This window comes from Rhinopithecus roxellana, chromosome 2, assembly GCF_007565055.1.
Source record: "Rhinopithecus roxellana isolate Shanxi Qingling chromosome 2, ASM756505v1, whole genome shotgun sequence".
In the NCBI taxonomy this organism is placed as follows: domain Eukaryota; kingdom Metazoa; phylum Chordata; class Mammalia; order Primates; family Cercopithecidae; genus Rhinopithecus; species Rhinopithecus roxellana.
Window position 1 is genome coordinate 10107550 of NC_044550.1, and position 20127 is coordinate 10127676.

Consider the following 20127-nt stretch of genomic DNA (forward strand, 5'->3'; position numbering starts at 1 on the left):
AAGAATCTACCAAAAAGGAATACTACAATCAATCTCTATCATAAATATGTATCTAACAAATAAAATGAAACAATAGCAAACAGAATCTGGCAATGCTTTTAAGGATAATATATTAAGACCAAATAAGTAACTTCTCTATTTGCCTGGATAATTCAGTTTTAGAAAACCACTACATAATCTTCTATATTAATAAATTATCAAAGAAAATAATATATGTTCATATCAATAGATGAAGAAAAGACAGTTGAGTGATCCTCCTACCTTGGCCTCCCAAAGTGAAAAAAAAAAAGAAAGAAAAAGCATTTGGAAAAAGCCAATAGGGGGGTGGAGCAAGATGGCCGATTAGGAACAGCTCCAGTCTCCAACTCCCAGCGCGAGCGACACAGAAGACCGGTGATTTCTGCATTTTCAACTGAGGTACTGGGGTCATCTCACTAGGGAGTGCCGGACAATCGGTGCTGGTCAGCTGCTGCAGCCTGACAGCGAGAGCTGAAGCAGGGCGAGGCATCGCCTCACCTGGAAGCACATGGGGGAAGGGAATCCGTTTTCCTAGCCAGGGGTACTGAGACACACAACACCTGGAAAATCGGGTAACTCCCACCCCAATACTGCGCTTTAAGCAAACAGGCACACCAGGAGAACATATCCCACACCTGGCCGGGAGGGTCCCATGCCCACGGAGCCTCCCTCACTGCTAACACAGCAGTCCACAGCGATCTATCCGCAAGGCAGCAGCGAGGCTGGGGGAGGGGCGCCCACCATTGCTGAGGCTTAAGTAGGTAAACAAAGCCGCTGGGAAGCTCGAACTGGGTGGAGCTCACAGCAGCTCAAGGAAACCTGCCTGTCTCTGTAGACTCCACCTCTGGGGACAGGGCACAGCTAAACAACAAAAGGGGAAGCAGCACAGGCCTGTGCAGACGCAAACGACTCTGTCTGACAGCTTTGAAGAGAGCAGTGGATCTCCCAACATGGAGGTTGAGATCTGAGAATGGACAGACTGTCTGCTCAAGTGGGTCCCTGATCCCTGAGTAGCATAACTGGGACACATCCCCCACTAGGGGAAGTCTGACACGCCACATTTCACAGGGTGGAGTACACCCCTGAGAGGAAGCTTCCAAAGGAAGAATCAGACAGGTACACTCGCTGTTCAGCAATATTCTATCGTCTGCAACCTCTGCTGCCAATACCCAGGCAAACAGCATCTGGAGTGGACCTCAAGCAATCTCCAACAGACCTACAGCTGAGGGTCCTGATTATTAGAAGGAAAACTATCAAACAGGAAGAACACCTATACCAAAACCCCATCAATACGTCAAGATCATCAAAGAACAGAGGCAGATAAAAACCACAAAGATGGGGAAGAAGCAGGGCAGAAAAGCTGGAAATTCAAATAATAAGAGCCCATCTCCCCCTGCAAAGGAGCGCAGCTCATCGCCAGCAACGGATCAAAGCTGATCAGAGAATGACTTTGACGAGATGAGGGAAGAAGGCTTCAGTCCATCAAACTTCTCAGAGCTAAAGGAGGAATTACATACCCAGCGCAAAGAAACTAAAAATCTTGAAAAAAGAGTGGAAGAATTGATAGCTAGAATAATTAATGCAGAGAAGGTCATAAATGAAATGACAGAGATGAAAACAATGACACGAGAAATATGTGACAAATGCACAAGCTTCAGTAACCGACTCGATCAACTGGAAGAAAGAGTATCAGCAATTGAGGATCAAATGAATGAAATGAAGCGAGAAGAGAAACCAAAAGAAAAAAGAAGAAAAAGAAATGAACAAAGCCTGCAAGAAGTATGGGATTATGTAAAAAGACCAAATCTACGTCTGATTGGGGTGCCTGAAAGTGAGGGGGAAAATGGAACCAAGTTGGAAAACACTCTTCAGGATATCATCCAGGAGAACTTCCCCAACCTAGTAGGGCAGGCCAACATTCAAATTCAGGAAATACAGAGAATGCCACAAAGATACTCCTCGATAAGAGCAACTCCAAGACACATCATTGCCAGATTCACCAAAGTTGAAATGAAGGAAAAAATCTTAAGGGCAGCCAGAGAGAAAGGTCGGGTTACCCACAAAGGGAAGCCCATCAGACTAACAGCAGACCTCTCAGCAGAAACTCTACAAGCCAGAAGAGAGTGGGGGCCAATATTCAACGTTCTTAAAGAAAAGAATTTTAAACCCAGAATTTCATATCCAGCCAAACTAAGTTTCATAAGTGAAGGAGAAATAAAATCCTTTACAGATAAGCAAATGCTCAGAGATTTTGTCACCACCAGGCCTGCCTTACAAGAGACCCTGAAGGAAGCTCTAAACATGGAAAGGAACAACCAGTACCAGCCATTGCAAAAACATGCCAAAATGTAAAGACCATCGAGGCTAGGAAGAAACTGCATCAACTAACGAGCAAAAAAACCAGTTAATATCATAATGGCAGGATCAAGTTCACACATAACAATATTAACCTTAAATGTTAATGGACTAAATGCTCCAATTAAAAGACACAGACTGGCAAACTGGATAAAGAGCCAAGACCCATCAGTCTGCTGTATTCAGGAGACCCATCTCACATGCAGAGACATACATAGGCTCAAAATAAAGGGATGGAGGAAGATCTACCAAGCAAATGGAGAACAAAAAAAAGCAGGGGTTGCAATCCTAGTCTCTGATAAAACAGACTTTAAACCATTAAAGATCAAAAGAGACAAAGAAGGCCATTACATAATGGTAAAGGGATCAATTCAACAGGAAGAGCTAACTATCCTAAATATATATGCACCCAATACAGGAGCACCCAAATTCATAAGGCAAGTCCTTAGAGACTTACAAAGAGACTTAGACTCCCATACAATCATAATGGGAGACTTCAACACTCCACTGTCAACATTAGACAGATCAACAAGACAGAAAGTTAATAAGGATATCCAGGAATTGAACTCATCTCTGCACCAAGCGGACCTGATAGACATCTATAGAACTCTCCACCCCAAATCAACAGAATATACATTCTTCTCAGCACCACATCACACTTATTCCAAAATTGACCACATAATTGGAAGTAAAGCACTCCTCAGCAAATGTAAAAGAACAGAAATTATAACAAACTGTCTCTCAGACCACAGTGCAATCAAACTAGAACTCAGGACTAAGAAACTCAATCAGAACCGCTCAACTACATGGAAACTGAACAACCTGCTCCTGAATGACTACTGGGTACATAACGAAATGAAGGCAGAAATAAAGATATTCTTTGAAACCAATGAGAACAAAGATACAACATACCAGAATCTCTGGGACACATTTAAAGCAGTGTGTAGAGGGAAATTTATAGCACTAAATGCCCACAAGAGAAAGCAGGAAAGATCTAAAATTGACACTCTAACATCACAATTAAAAGAACTGGAGAAGCAAGAGCAAACACATTCAAAAGCTAGCAGAAGGCAAGAAATAACTAAGATTAGAGCAGAACTGAAGGAGATAGAGACACAAAAAACCCTCCAAAAAATCAATGAATCCAGGAGTTGGTTTTTTGAAAAGATCAACAAAATTGACAGACCGCTAGCAAGGCTAATAAAGAAGAAAAGAGAGAGGAATCAAATAGACACAATAAAAAATGATAAAGGGGATATCACCATGGACACCACAGAAATACAAACTACCATCAGAGAATACTATAAACGCCTCTACGCAAATCAACTAGAAAATCTAGAAGAAATGGATAATTTCCTGGACACTTATACTCTTCCAAGACTAAACCAGGAAGAAGTTGAATCCCTGAATAGACCAATAGTAGGCTCTGAAATTGAGGCAACAATTAATAGCCTACCCACCAAAAAAAGTCCAGGACCAGATGGATTCACAGCTGAATTCAACCAGAGGTACAAGGAGGAGCTGGTACCATTCCTTCTGAAACTATTCCAATCAATAGAAAAAGAGGGAATCCTCCCTAACTCATTTGATGAGGCCAACATCATCCTGATACCAAAGCCTGGCAGAGACACAAGAGAAAAAGAAAATTTTAGACCAATATCCCTGATGAACATCAATGCAAAAATCCTCAATAAAATACTGGCAAACTGGATTCAGCAGCACATCAAAAAGCTTATCCACCATGATCAAGTGGGCTTCATTCCTGGGATGCAAGGCTGGTTCAACATTCGCAAATCAATAAACATAATCCAGCATATAAACAGAACCAAAGACAAGAACCACATGATTATCTCAATAGATGCAGAAAAGGCTTTTGACAAAATTCAACAGCCCTTCATGCTAAAAACGCTCAATAAATTCAGTATTGATGGAATGTACCTCAAAATAATAAGAGCTATTTATGACAAACCCACAGCCAATATCATACTGAATGGGCAAAAACTGGAAAAATTCCCTTTGAAAACTGGCACAAGACAGGGATGCCCTCTCTCACCACTCCTATTCAACATAGTGTTGGAAGTTCTGGCTAGGGCAATCAGGCAAGAGAAAGAAATCAAGGGTATCCAGTTAGGAAAAGAAGAAGTCAAATTGTCCCTGTTTGCAGATGACATGATTGTATATTTAGAAAACCCCATTGTCTCAGCCCAAAATCTCCTTAAGCTGATAAGCAACTTCAGCAAAGTCTCAGGATACAAAATTAATGTGCAAAAATCACAAGCGGCCAGGCGCGGTGGCTCAAGCCTGTAATCCCAGCACTTTGGGAGGCCGAGAAAGGCGGATCATGAGGTCAGGAGATCGAGACCATCCTGGCTAATACGATGAAACCCCGTCTCTACTAAAAAATACAAAAAACTAGCCGGGCGACGAGGCGGGCGCCTGTAGTCCCAGCTACTCGGGAGGCTGAGACAGGAGAATGGCATGAACCCGGGAGGCGGAGCTTGCAGTGAGCTGAGAGCCGGCCACTGCACTCCAGCCTGGGCGGCAGAGCAAGACTCCGTCTCAAAAAAAAAAAAAAAAAAAAAAAAAAAAAAAAAAAAAATCACAAGCATTCTTATACACCAGTTACAGACAAACAGAGAGCCAAATCAGGAATGAACTTCCATTCACAATTGCTTCAAAGAGAATAAAATACCTAGGAATCCAACTTACAAGGGATGTAAAGGACCTCTTCAACGAGAACTACAAACCACTGCTCAGTGAAATCAAAGAGGACACAAACAAATGGAAGAACATACCATGCTCATGGATAGGAAGAATCAATATCGTGAAAATGGCCATACTGCCCAAGGTTATTTATAGATTCAATGTCATCGCCATCAAGCTACCAATGAGTTTCTTCACAGAATTGGAAAAAACTGCTTTAAAGTTCATATGGAACCAAAAAAGAGCCCGCATTGCCAAGACAATCTTAAGTCATAAGGACAAAGCTGGAGGCATCACACTACCTGACTTCAAACTATACTACAAGGCTACAGTAACCAAAACAGCATGGTACTGGTACCAAAACAGAGATATAGACCAATGGAACAGAACAGAGTCCTCAGAAATAATACCACACATCGACAGCCATCTGATCTTTGACAAACCTGAGAGAAACAAGAAATGGGGAAAGGATTCCCTATTTAATAAATGGTGCTGGGAAAATTGGCTAGCCATAAGTAGAAACCTGAAACTGGATCCTTTCCTTATTCCTTATATGAAGATTAATTCAAGATGGATTAGAGACTTAAATGTTAGACCTAATACTATAAAAACCCTAGAAGAAAACCTAGGTAGTACCATTCAGGACATAGGCATGGGCAAGGACTTCATGTCTAAAACACCAAAAGCAACGGCAGCAAAAGCCAAAATTGACAAATGGGATCTAATTAAACTAAAGAGCTTCTGCACAGCAAAAGAAACTACCATCAGGGTGAACAGGCAACCTACAGAATGGGAGAAAAGTTTTGCCACCTACTCATCTGACAAAGGGCTAATACCCAGAATCTACAAAGAACTCAAACAAATTTACAAGAAAAAAACAAACAACCCCATCAAAAAGTGGGCAAAGTATATGAACAGACATTTCTCAAGAGAAGACATTCATACAGCCAATAGACACATGAAAAAATGCTCATCATCACTGGCCATCAGAGAAATGCAAATCAAAACCACAATGAGATACCATCTCACACCAGTTAGAATGGCAATCATTCAAAAGTCAGGAAACAACAGGTGCTGGAGAGGATGTGGAGAAATAGGAACACTTTTACACTATTGGTGGGATTGTAAACTAGTTCAACCATTATGGAAAACAGTATGGCAATTCCCCAAGGATCTAGAACTAGATGTACCATATGACCCAGCCATCCCACTACTGGGTATATACCCAAAGGATTATAAATCATGCTGCTATAAAGACACATGCACACGTATGTTTATTGTGGCACTATTCACAATAGCAAAGACTTGGAATCAACCCAAATGTCCATCTGTGACAGACTGGATTAAGAAAATGTGGCACATATACACCATGGAATATCATGCAGCCATAAAAAAGGATGAGTTTGCATCCTTTGTAGAGACATGGATGCAGCTGGAAACCATCATTCTTAGCAAACTATCACAAGAACAGAAAACCAAACACCACATGTTCTCACTCATAGGTGGGAACTGAACAATGACATCACTTGGACTCGGGAAGGGGAACATCACACATCGGGGCCTATCATGGGGAGGGGGGCGGGATTGCATTGGGAGTTATACCTGATATAAATGACGAATTGATGAGTGCTGACGAGTTGATGGGTGCAGCACACCAACATGGCATAAGTATACATATGTAACAAACCTGCACGTTATGCAAATGTACCCTAGAACTTAAAGTATAATAAAAAAAAAAAAAGAAAAACCATTTGATGAAATTAAAGAGCTATTTGTAATGATAATTCTACATTTAATGGAAATTGAGGAATACTATTTTAATATAATAAAAAATACCTTAAAAATTAAAATCAGTAAATGTTATCCCAACCAGGAAATACTAAAACTATTTCAATTAAAATAAAAAATGAATAGAAATGCCTCTATCATTATTACAATTATCTAATAATGGTGTGTCATGCTTCCTTTGACAGTACATATACTAAAATAATGGTGTGTCTATTGAATACAACAAAATTAAGTAAAATAACTGATATTAGTTGGAAAGAAAGATATTAAAATATCTCTTTTTGCCTATGATGTAATTCGATGCCAAAATAGTACAGGATAATGTAATAAATTACCCTAGGATTACAAGAGAATTAAGTGCAGTGACCATATTAAAATTAAATATATAAAAATCAGTAGTTTTTATCTATCCTAACAATTACCTAAAAAGGAAATTGGAAAAAAATCTCATTTTTAATAAAGACAAAAATAATGACAGAATTACGCAAAGGAAACGCATAGAATATAAACGAAGGGGGGGCGGAGCAAGATGGCCGAATAGGAACAGCTCCAGTCTCCAACTCCCAGCGCGAGCGACACAGAAGACCGGTGATTTCTGCATTTTCAACTGAGGTACTGGGGTCATCTCACTAGGGAGTGCCGGACAATCGGTGCTGGTCAGCTGCTGCAGCCCGACCAGTGAGAGCTGAAGCAGGGCGAGGCATCGCCTCACCTGGAAGCGCAAGGGGGAAGGGGATCCGTTTTCCTAGCCAGGGGAACTGAGACACACAACACCTGGAAAATCGGGTAACTCCCACCCCAATACTGCGCTGTAAGCATACAGGCACACCAGGAGAATATATCCCACACCTGGCCGGGAGGGTCCCACGCCCACGAAGCCTCCCTCACTGCTAACACAGCAGTCTGCCGCGATCTATCCGCAAGGCAGCAGTGAGGCTGGGGGAGGGGCGCCCGCCATTGCTGAGGCTTAAGTAGGTAAACAAAGCCGCTGGGAAGCTCGAACTGGGTGGAGCTCACAGCAGCCCAAGGAAGCCTGCCTGTCTCTGTAGTCTCCACCTCTGGGGACAGCGCACAGCTGAAGACCAACAGGGGAAGTAGCGGGAGCCGGTGCAGACGCGAACGACTCTGTCTGACAGCTTTGGGGAGAGCCGTGGATCTCCCAACGCGGAGGTTGAGATCTGAGAACGGACAGACTGCCTGCTCAGGTGTGTCCCTGACCCCTGAGTAGCCTAGCTGGGAGACATCCCCCACTGGGGCAGTCTGACACCCCACACCTCACAGGGTGGAGTACACCCCTGAGAGGAAACTTCCAAAGGAAGAATCAGACAGGTACACTCGCTGTTCAGCAATATTCTATCTTCGGCAACCTCTGCTGTTGATACCCAGGCAAACAGGGTCTGGAGTGGACCTCAAGCAATCTCCAACAGACCAACAGACAGTCCTTCTGACTGTCAGAAGGAAAACTATCAAACAGGAAGGACACCTATACCAAAACCCCATCAGTACGTCACCACCATCAAAGACCAGAGACAGATAAAACCACAAAGATGGGGAAGAAGCAGGGCAGAAAAGCTGGAAATTCAAAAAATAAGAGCACATCTCCCCCTGCAAAGGAGCGCAGCCCATCGCCAGCAACGGATCAAAGCTGGTCAGAGAATGACTTGGACGAGAGGAGAGAAGAAGGCTTCAGTCCATCAAACTTATCAGAGCTAAAGGAGGAATTACGTACCCAGCGCAAAGAAACTAAAAATCTTGACAAAAGAGTGGAAGAATTGACAGCTAGACTCATTAATGCAGAGAAGATCATAAATGAAATGACAGAGATGAAAACCATGACACGAGAAATACGTGACAAATGCACAAGCTTCAGTAACCGACTCGATCAACTGGAAGAAAGAGTATCAGCGATTGAAGATCAAATGAATGAAATGAAGCGAGAAGAGAAACCAAAAGAAAAAAGAAGAAAAAGAAATGAGCAAAGCCTGCAAGAAGTATGGGATTACGTAAAAAGACCAAATCTACGTCTGATTGGGGTGCCTGAAAGTGAGGGGGAAAATGGAACCAAGTTGGAAAACACTCTTCAGGATATCATCCAGGAGAACTTCCCCAACCTAGTAGGGCAGGCCAACATTCAAATTCAGGAAATACAGAGAACGCCACAAAGATACTCCTCCAGAAGAGCAACTCCAAGACACATAATTGTCAGATTCATCAAAGTTGAAATGAAGGAAAAAATCTTAAGGGCAGCCAGAGAGAAAGGTCGGGTTACCCACAAAGGGAAGCCCATCAGACTAACAGCAGATCTCTCGGCAGAAACTCTACAAGCCAGAAGAGAGTGGGGGCCAATATTCAACGTTCTTAAAGAAAAGAATTTTAAACCCAGAATTTCATATCCAGCCAAACTAAGTTTCATCAGTGAAGGAGAAATAAAATCCTTTACAGATAAGCAAATGCTTAGAGATTTTGTCACCACCAGGCCTGCCTTACAAGAGACCCTGAAGGAAGCACTAAACATGGAAAGGAACAACCGGTACCAGCCATTGCAAAAACATGCCAAAATGTAAAGACCATCGAGGCTAGGAAGAAACTGCATCAACTAACGAGCAAAATAACCAGTTAATATCATAATGGCAGGATCAGGTTCACACATAACAATATTAACCTTAAATGTTAATGGACTAAATGCTCCAATTAAAAGACACAGACTGGCAAACTGGATAAAGAGTCAAGACCCATCAGTCTGCTGTATTCAGGAGACCCATCTCACATGCAGAGACATACATAGGCTCAAAATAAAGGGATGGAGGAAGATCTACCAAGCAAATGGAGAACAAAAAAAAGCAGGTGTTGCAATCCTTGTCTCTGATAAAACAGACTTTAAACCATCAAAGATCAAAAGAGACAAAGAAGGCCATTACATAATGGTAAAGGGATCAATTCAACAGGAAGAGCTAACTCTCCTAAATATATATGCACCCAATACAGGATCACCCAGATTCATAAAGCAAGTCCTTAGAGACTTACAAAGAGACTTAGACTCCCATACAATAATAATGGGAGACTTCAACACTCCGTTGTCAACATTAGACAGATCAACGAGACAGAAAGTTAACAAGGATATCCAGGAATTGAACTCATCTCTGCACCAAGCGGACCTAATAGACATCTCTAGAACTCTCCACCCCAAATCAACAGAATATACATTCTTCTCAGCACCACATCGCACTTATTCCAAAATTGACCACATAATTGGAAGTAAAGCACTCCTCAGCAAATGTAAAAGAACAGAAATTATAAGAAACTGTCTCTCAGACCACAGTGCAATCAAACGAGAACTCAGGACTAAGAAACTCAATCAAAACCGCTCAACTACATGGAAACTGAACAACCTGCTCCTGAATGACTACTGGGTACATAACGAAATGAAAGCGGAAATAAAGATGTTCTTTGAAACCAATGAGAACAAAGATACAACATACCAGAATCTCTGGGACACATTTAAAGCAGTGTGTAGAGGGAAATTTATAGCACTAAATGCCCACAAGAGAAAGAAGGAAAGATCTAAAATTGACACTCTAACATCACAATTAAAAGAACTAGAGAGGCAAGAGCAAACACATTCAAAAGCCAGCAGAAGGCAAGAAATAACTAAGATCAGAGCCGAACTGAAGGAGATAGAGACACAAAAAACCCTCCAAAAAATCAATGAATCCAGGAGTTGGTTTTTTGAAAAGATCAACAAAATTGACAGACCGCTAGCAAGGCTAATAAAGAAGAAAAGAGAGAGGAATCAAATAGATGCAATAAAAAATGATAAAGGGGATATCACCACTGACCCCACAGAAATACAAACTACCATCAGAGAATACTATAAATGCCTCTACGCAAATCAACTAGAAAATCTAGAAGAAATGGATAATTTCCTGGACACTTACACTCTCCCAAGACTAAACCAGGAAGAAGTTGAATCCCTGAATAGACCAATAGCAGGCTCTGAAATTGAGGCAACAATTAATAGCCTACCCACCAAAAAAAGTCCAGGACCAGATGGATTCACAGCTGAATTCTACCAGAGGTACAAGGAGGAGCTGGTACCATTCCTTCTGTAACTATTCCAATCAATAGAAAAAGCGGGAATCCTCCCTAACTCATTTTATGAGGCCAACACCATCCTGATACCAAAGCCTGGCAGAGACACAACAAAAAAAGAGAATTTTAGACCAATATCCCTGATGAACATCGATGCAAAAATCCTCAATAAAATACTGGCAAACCGGATTCAGCAGCACATCAAAAAGCTTATCCACCATGATCAAGTGGGCTTCATCCCTGGGATTCAAGGCTGGTTCAACATTCGCAAATCAATAAACGTAATCCAGCATATAAACAGAACCAAAGACAAGAACCACATGATTGTCTCAATAGATGCAGAAAAGGCTTTTGACAAAATTCAACAGCCCTTCATGCTAAAAACGCTCAATAAATTCGGTATTGATGGAATGTCCCTCAAAATAATAAGAGCTATTTATGACAAACCCACAGCTAATATCATACTGAATGGGCAAAAACTGGAAAAATTCCCTTTGAAAACTGGCACAAGACAGGGATGCCCTCTCTCACCACTCCTATTCAACATAGTGTTGGAAGTTCTGGCTAGGGCAATCAGGCAAGAGAAAGAAATCAAGGGTATCCAGTTAGGAAAAGAAGAAGTCAAATTGTCCCTGTTTGCAGATGACATGATTGTATATTTAGAAAACCCCATTGTCTCAGCCCAAAATCTCCTTAAGCTGATAAGCAACTTCAGCAAAGTCTCAGGATACAAAATTAATGTGCAAAAATCACAAGCATTCTTATACACCAGTAACAGACAAACAGAGAGCCAAATCAGGAATGAACTTCCATTCACAATTGCTTCAAAGAGAATAAAATACCTAGGAATCCAGCTTACAAGGGATGTAAAGGACCTCTTCAAGGAGAACTACAAACCACTGCTCAGTGAAATCAAAGAGGACACAAACAAATGGAAGAACATACCATGCTCATGGATAGGAAGAATCAATATTGTGAAAATGGCCATACTCCCCAAGGTTATTTATAGATTCAATGCCATCCCCATCAAGCTACCAATGAGTTTCTTCACAGAATTGGAAAAAACTGCTTTAAAGTTCATATGGAACCAAAAAAGAGCCTGCATTGCCAAGACAATCCTAAGTCAAAAGGACAAAGCTGGAGGCATCACACTACCTGACTTCAAACTATACTAAAAGGCTACAGTAACCAAAACAGCATGGTACTGGTACCAAAACAGAGATATAGACCAATGGAACAGAACAGAGTCCTCAGAAATAATACCGCACATCTACAGCCATCTGATCTTTGACAAACCTGAGAGAAACAAGAAATGGGGAAAGGATTCCCTATTTAATAAATGGTGCTGGGAAAATTGGCTAGCCATAAGTAGAAAGCTGAAACTGGATCCTTTCCTTACCCCTTATACGAAGATTAAATCAAGATGGATTAGAGACTTAAATGTTAGACCTAATACCATAAAAACCCTAGAGGAAAATCTAGGTAGTACCATTCAGGACATAGGCACGGGCAAGGACTTCATGTCTAAAACACCAAAAGCAACGGCAGCAAAAGCCAAAATTGACAAATGGGATCTAATTAAACTAAAGAGCTTTTGCACAGCAAAAGAAACTACCATCAGAGTGAACAGGCAACCTACAGAATGGGAGAAAATTTTTGCAACCTACTCATCTGACAAAGGGCTAATATCCAGAATCTACAAAGAACTCAAACAAATATACGAGAAAAAAACAAACAACCCCATCAAAAAGTGGGGAAAGGATATCTACAGACATTTCTCAAAAGAAGACATTCATACAGCCAACAGACACATGAAAAAATGCTCATCATCACTCGCCATCAGAGAAATGCAAATCAAAACCACAATGAGATACCATCTCACACCAGTTAGAATGGCAATCATTAAGAAGTCAGGAAACAACAGGTGTTGGAGAGGATGTGGAGAAATAGGAACACTTTTACACTGTTGGTGGGATTGTAAACTAGTTCAACCATTATGGAAAACAGTATGGCAATTCCTCAAGGATCTAGAACTAGATGTACCATATGACCCAGCCATCCCACTACTGGGTATATACCCAAAGGATTATAAATTAGTCTACTACAAAGACACATGTACACGTATGTTTATTGCGGCACTATTCACAATAGCAAAGACTTGGAATCAACCCAAATGTCCATCTGTGACAGACTGGATTAAGAAAATGTGGCACATATACACCATGGAATACTATGCAGCCATAAAAAAGGATGAGTTTGCGTCCTTTGTAGGGACATGGATGCAGCTGGAAACCATCATTCTTAGCAAACTATCACAAGAAGAGAAAACCAAACACCGCATGTTCTCACTCATAGGTGGGAACTGAACAATGAGATCACTTGGACTCGGGAAGGGGAACATCACGCACTGGGGCCTATCATGGGGAGGGGGGAGGGGGGAGGAGGGAGGGATTGCATTGGGGAGTTATACATGATATAAATGATGAATTGATGGGTGCTGACACCAACATGGCATAAGTATACATATGTAACAAACCTGCATGTTATGCACATGTACCCTAGAACTTAAAGTATAATAAAAATAAATAAATAAATAAATAAATAAATAAATAAATAAATAAAAGAATATAAACAAAGAAGACAGGAACAAATGGAAAGACATCAAAGTTAAATAAGAAAACAATATTAAAATATCAATTCTCCCAAAATTAATATATAATTTCGATTAGAATTCACTTTTTTTTTGATATAATAATGTGGGGGAATAGATTATGAGAAAAAGAATGGTGAAGAATAACTCTGATTTCCATGAATCAGAAGATACAGTGGCTGTAAAGCCATTACAATCAAATCAATGTGGCATTGGCATATTAAAAGACCAGGAGAACTAAAGAAAGAATCCATAAATGTTTTCTAGTGTTTGTATGTGAATTTGCTCATGTGTGTCTGTGTGGTGTGCGTGTATGTTCCAATAAAACTTTATGGGCACTGAAATTTGAATTTCATGTGAATTTCACATGTCATAAAATATTATTCTTTAAAAAATTTTTTCAACCATCTAAGAATGTAAAAAACATTTTTGTAATGGTATGAGAATAAGAAAAACAATAACAAATGCAATACTTTCTTTTTAAAAGTATGAATGGAATGGTAAGGCATTTTACTTTTCCTTCTAAGAACGTCAAATGAATAATAAATAAAAAGTCTTTTGAAAGTATGGTGTGTGCTTTTAGAAACTGAAAATTGATGAATTTGGCACTTCTCATTCTTTTTATTCAGTATGTTAAAAATGGAAACTGTATTGAGGTTCAAATCTCAGTAGCTCAACTTATAAATTGTTGACAACAAAATTTAAGAATATATTTACATGGCATTTGTAAAAAGCTACAATCTTGCATAGTGGTCCCGAAGGAGTTTATTATAGTTTTAGGAGATTCTCAGTTGTTGGGATTCTGTCTCAGCATGGTACAGTGTTTTATTAAATATAGGTAACTATATTTTTCTATTATATATACAAATCACATTAAATTGATTTGTAGTTCTCATTGATTTAGAGGCTAAAGCTAGCCTGACTTCAGCTAAGTACTTTAAAAATCATTACCTTGAATAATATTCAGCCTTAAAAAGGAAGGAAATCCTGTCACATGCTACACTTATTTTAATCTTCAAACTTTGAGATTCTAGGAACTGAAAAATAAATCTTAAAAAAAAAACAAGGGTTTTTATTTTTAGTAAAGGGCACTAGATGGCACAATTCCACCAACTTATGCTAATAAAATCACTCATCCTTTTATTCACATATAAAATAATTTAGCTTTATAGTTACACCTAAATAATTTAATAAAAAACCTATTCAACAAATATAAAAGTTCTTGAAAATATAATATTTCTAATATACAACATTTTATATCCTTGTTCATGAACAGAATAACCAGAATCCCAACCCTGCATGAATAATTTAAGTTACCCAAAGTAAATAAGTGTCTCTCTATAATAAAATGCACCAAAAACTTACAGATATTGAACATTGATTTGTATCAAATATACATTTTATATAATAATATATTAAATAACATTTATTAAATAATATAATAAATATAATATAAAGCTATCAAACAATAAAGTAGATTTAATAAAGTATATTAAATATAATATAATAAAACTCTATCAAACAATAAAGTGAACTGGTGGTTCCATTGACTACATATGCTTAAAATAAGGTACTAGAAAGACTACCTAAACGCTCACAAGTCTCATTTATTTTTACTAACTGCTTGCCTTAGACCTTAGTTTCCTCAAGCCTAAAAATGAAAAAGCTTGTCTAGAAACAGTAGGAAATGATTAAAGTCTACTTGATTTACCATTCAGTCGACATGTTATTCCTTTAAAGTACCGTATTTACCACAAAAGACCCAGATCTGTCCAGTGTTTTTACTATCACTTCATTTCCTGGGATTATTTATAGTTCAGAGAGCTTATCAGTTCTTGACCTATGTTTTGACATATGAGACGTAGCACATCAGCCAAACAAACAGAATGTACACTGCACTTGTACCATCTTCCAACTGTGGCTTAGGATCTTGGAGCTGTCCTGCCTTGCCATTAGATGGCAAACACTCCTGCTAGGTGGTGCAATCAACAGCAGTAGAAAGAGGTTCTAAGAGAGAAATGTCCCTACTTAGGTATTCTTTTCCAATGAAAAAGAATATCTTAGGAGGAAAGTCATCATCTTGGGCAAAGGTAACAGCTTCTAGAAGGTCACATATAAAGAGGGAGTAGAGAAGATGACATCTACCTTGCTAGATACACTGTCACAAGTTATTCTACATATTAATGGAGGGACATGGAATACAGCTAGATTTCTTTTTACATTGCAACAAACTAGACAGAGCAGGGTGGTGGATGTGGAGGGGACTGGGAGTGAAAAGAAGTTACAATTCCTACAGAGGAACTCTTAAAGAAGTAAGGGAGACTGTTGTAGTTTGTGTCTATAAATGGTTTCTCAATGGTAGTACTAAGTGGGCAGCGGTTTCTTACAGGAAGTTGTTCCCAGGTATCTAAGGCAGCTTATCTATCACAGGTGGACTAATATTCTCTCTATATCTGCCATAATCCTATTAAATGTTTTACAGAAAGACTTGTAAGAAACCCAAATTATAGCCATAATGCTGCTGTTATCAGCTCAACAAGTTAATCAGTTCTCTCTCTCTCTCTCTTTTTTTTTTTTTTTTTTTTTTTTGAGACAGAGTCTTGCTCTGTCACCCAGGCTGGAGTGCAGTGCTGTGATCTCCACTCACTGCAACCTCTGCCTCCCAGGTTCAAGCGATTCTCCTGCCTCAGCCTCCTGAGTAGCTGGGACTACAGGTGTCCGCCACCATGCCCGGCTAATATTTAGTATTTTTAGTAGAGACAGGGTTTCACCATGTTAGCCAGGATGGTCTCAATCTCCTGACCTCATGATCTGCCCACCTCAGCCTCCCAAAGTGCTAGGATTACAGGCGTGAACCACTGAGCCCAGCCAGCTCTCTCTTTTTAAGATAATTTACCATGACAGGATGGGGAGAATTTTTTGTTCTTGAATACTAGAACTGTACTTACACAGCCTCTTTTTTGTCTCTCCTAAAATAATTTTTAACCAGTATTCTAGCCAACATGTATTAAGCATCATGAAAAATAATGAGGAAAAGAGTACTATCCCGATGATAGTATTCTTTGTGAAAATAAAATATCAGTATATGGTATAGAGAATATATGAATCCATTCAGCACTCTTAAGAGAAGCATTATAATGTGGTTACATAATGGACATTGTGGTTTATTCCCCAACATTTCCATTCCATCCCAGAAGGCTATCTGAGCAAATTATGGTAATTCATTCCCCTTGTCATTGATTAATTCAGAAAAGGACATATGACCCAACTGTGGCTGTGGTCAGCATCACTCTAAAATGACTCCCCAGAGATTTCCCATTCAAATTCCTAAAAACTACAAATATAATGAGATGTCACTCTCATGATTAAGTTTTGTTATAAGGCACAGCTTACCTAAAAATAGGGAGATTATCCAGATTGGCCACATCTAATTACACAAGCACTCAAAGCAGAGAGGTTTCTTCAGCTGATGGCAGAAGGGAAAGTCAGAGAGAGTTGAAGCATGAGAAGGATTTAAGGGAACCACTAGATGAGGGATGCAGAAAGCCACAAGGGGCTGAGAGGAATTCCCAGCTGAGAGCCCACGAGGAAACAAGGACCAAATCCTACAACCACGGAGAACAGGATTTTGTCAATGAACTTAGTGAGCTTGGAAGTAGATTCTTCCTCAAATCCTCCCAGCCCAGCCTAGCCTCCACTTTGGATTGGGCATTGTAAGGCCCTAAGTAGAGAACCCAATTGAGCCCACCAGGACTCTGACCTACAGAACTGTGAGATAATAAATAAGTGTGGTTTTGTGCTACTAAATGTGTGGTAATTTGTTATGACAGCAGTAGAAAACTAACACAGTAGCCAAAGAGTTGTAAAATAGAGCCTTCTAGGAGTTCTAGGGAAATTTTACTTATTTCTAAGTAAGTATTTCTAAGTATTTATTTTACTTATTTCTAGGAAAGAGCCACGGGACAAAATGGTGTCTCTTCTTTCTCTAGATATTGCATTGTCTAGACATAATGACTAGAGCTGACTTGTTGATGTAGAGGATTATGTTGACAGAATTCCTGAAAGCTAGATCACCCTACAATGACATAATAAACCTTATGTGGCAATAATGTATAGGACGTAGGCAGAATAGAAATTGGGCAACTTTAGATCCTCATGCCATTGAAGAGATTAACCCTGGAGCTACTAATATGTTAGATAATAAATTTCTTTATTGTCTACATGAGTTTGAGTCAGGGTTTCTATTACTTACAGACAAAATGTTTTAACTGATGGGCTTCTTGACATAAAACTAGTCAAATTTTATCCAGAAACACAGTTTCAGGTGAAAGAACACTGGGCATAGAAATGAGACACAAGGCAATACCATGGTCTGTGGACTGGTCGCTTATTACCTATATAACCGTGGGCAGATTACCTAGTCTCACTGATCCTGTATTTCCTTTGGTAAAAAGCAAAAGTACTAATACCCAATTCACTGGGTTATTGTGAGAATCACATATGATACAAATATGAAGTTATGTAGCATAGCATCTGAAATACCATAATTATTCAATAAGCAGTCTTTGTCCCAAATAATATATAAAGCAGAAGAGGAAAATTTTTTCAGGAAGAAAAAAGTTAATCAAGAAAATGGAAAGTTTTTTTAAAAAGATTTTTTTCTTAAAGGTATGGTAAGGGATAAATTTAGAGAATGTTAAATATGAGAGCCAAGTAATCTAATTTTATTGTTTTATTGTCTGGTATGATTCATATTAAAGTATACAAAACTTTCAGAAAGAGAGAATTTTAAAATATGTTCGCTATGTCATAAACCAAATTCTAATGTTAAAAGAAAGATAAAAGATTTTCTTAAAGTCATAAATACAGTTTGCAACCAAAGCAATTAATGTAACCAATTTACATTGACTATTTTGTTCCATCATGTCATCTGATTGATTTAAATTTTAAAGGATTCACTAGTTGTTCTGAGATTAAAAGAGATATCTCATATTAAAAATAACCAGTTATGAAGCACCTGTATGCTTTAAGAACTGAGTCACCAGATATCTGTATTAGTTTCCTAGGGTTGCTGTAACAAAGTAACCACAATCTGGGCAGCTTAAGCAACAGAATTTATTGTTTCACAGTTCTGGAGGATAGAAGTCCAAAATTAAGAGGTTGGCAGGATTGCTTCCTTCTGAGGGCTATGAGGGAATGATAAGTTCCAGGCTTCTCCCCTCGACTTGCAGATGATCCTCTTTTCCCTATGGTTCTTCACATCATCTTCCCTCTATGCACAACCATGTCTAAATTTCCTCTTCTTATCAGTACCCTAATCATACTGGATTAGGGACCACCCCGAATGCCTTATTTTAACTTCAGTACCTCTGTAAAACCCCTCTCTAAGTAAGGTCACATTGTGAGGTACTGGGAGTTAGGACTTCAACATATAAATTTGGGAGGACACAATTCAACTCATAACGCTATTTGAAACACATTCTCTGCCCTCAAGGAGCTTTCAGCCTAATGTGTGATATATACATTTATTCTTTATCTTCTATTTATTTATAATACCAAGTTGGTACTTTCTAGAAATAATTATCTTAAATACATGTCTCAATCACTTGGGCTGACCTCTGGATCCATCACTGGAGGGAGGCTACTGAACCATGTTCAGGTAGCCACAAGGGCAATCCTAGACAAGTCCCCAAATTTGCAACTACCCAGTGGGTTCACCTTGCCTGCTGCCTAGACAGCCGATTTATCAAGATGGGGAATTGCAATAAAAAAAGAGTAATTCACACAGAGCTGGTTGTGTGGGAAACTGGAGTTTTATTATTACTCAAATCGGTCTCCAAACATGGTTTTTATTTCTTTTTTTTTTGACACAGGGTCTCGTTCTGTGGCCCAGGCTGGAGTGCAGGAGGGCAATCACAGCTCACTGCAGTATCAAACTCCTGGACTCAAGTGATCCTCCCACCTCAGCATCCTGAGTAGTAGTGACTACAGCCATGTGCCACCATATCTGGCAAACGTTTTTTATTTTTTTGTAGAGAGAGGCTTTTGCTATATTGCCTAGGTTGGTCTTATACTCCTGGGCTCAAATGATCCTCCTGTCTTGGCCTCCCAAAGTGCTGGGATTACAGGCATGAGCCACTGCACCCAACTTCTGCTAATATGGTTTGAATATATATCCTGTGTGCTGACTTCCAAGTCTGTATAGCAACCCTGACCTTTCCCGTATTTATACTCATTTAACTAACTGGATACAAATTCCTGAGTGTTGTCAATGTTTTGGCATTTCATACTATGAAAATAAAAATTCACTTTTGTTGACAAAACTTTACATTTTGTAACCATATAAACTGGCATTATGTAGAATTTTTTTACGTCATTACAATCTTCCTTATAATATTTTTTGAATTTGTTCAATTTAATTAGATATGCAGATTTAAAAGGGAAGAAAATTAGATACTTACATGTGTGAGAAATTAAATAAATATATAACTAAGCTGGATATATTAGATTTAAATCAATTTCTC